Consider the following 693-nt stretch of genomic DNA (forward strand, 5'->3'; position numbering starts at 1 on the left):
TGTAGGCTTTCTGAGATTGTCAATCTTTATGGGAGCAGATAGCCCCATCTTTTCCCCAGGGAGCACCTGCAGAGATGGTCCCAAACCTTTCCTGTTTCCCAAGTGGCACCTGGTGGTTAGCGTAGCAGCCCAACTTGGAAAATGCAGTTGCAAGTCAAGCATTTCTTATTTCCTCCCCCACACATTTCAACCTTCCTAATGCCACGGCCCTTTAATACAGTTCCTCAAGTGTGGTGACACCCACCCATAAAATTATTTTCATTGCTACTTGTTAACTGTAATTTTCTACTGTTATGAATCATAATGTAAATATCTGATATTCAGGATGTATTTTCATTGTTACAAATTGAACATAATTAAAACATAGTGATTTATCACAAAACAATGTCATATATTATGAAATATTTATTTATAATTACAAACAAATGAAATTTTGTCTTGAAGCATGGTGTATCATGGGAAACACTCTGAATATAACAACAGTAAACTACATTGCTACATTTTGGGACAGTATGTGTAAAAAGCCAACGTCAGTGCAAAGGTTGAGAGAGCTTTCTCACCAGTTCAGAAATTCTTGGGGCAGTCTGCAAGAGCACGGCAAAGATCATCTTCCACAACAGGTCTACTTCTGTATTTAGACTTGATAACCAACAAACTGGAAAATCCTGTTTCCAAGGATATGTTGTTGGGGAT

The sequence above is a fragment of the Echinops telfairi genome, unplaced genomic scaffold (genome assembly GCF_000313985.2).
Source record: "Echinops telfairi isolate 266 unplaced genomic scaffold, ASM31398v2 ScPeMD7_7416;HRSCAF=8454, whole genome shotgun sequence".
Classification (NCBI taxonomy): domain Eukaryota; kingdom Metazoa; phylum Chordata; class Mammalia; order Afrosoricida; family Tenrecidae; genus Echinops; species Echinops telfairi.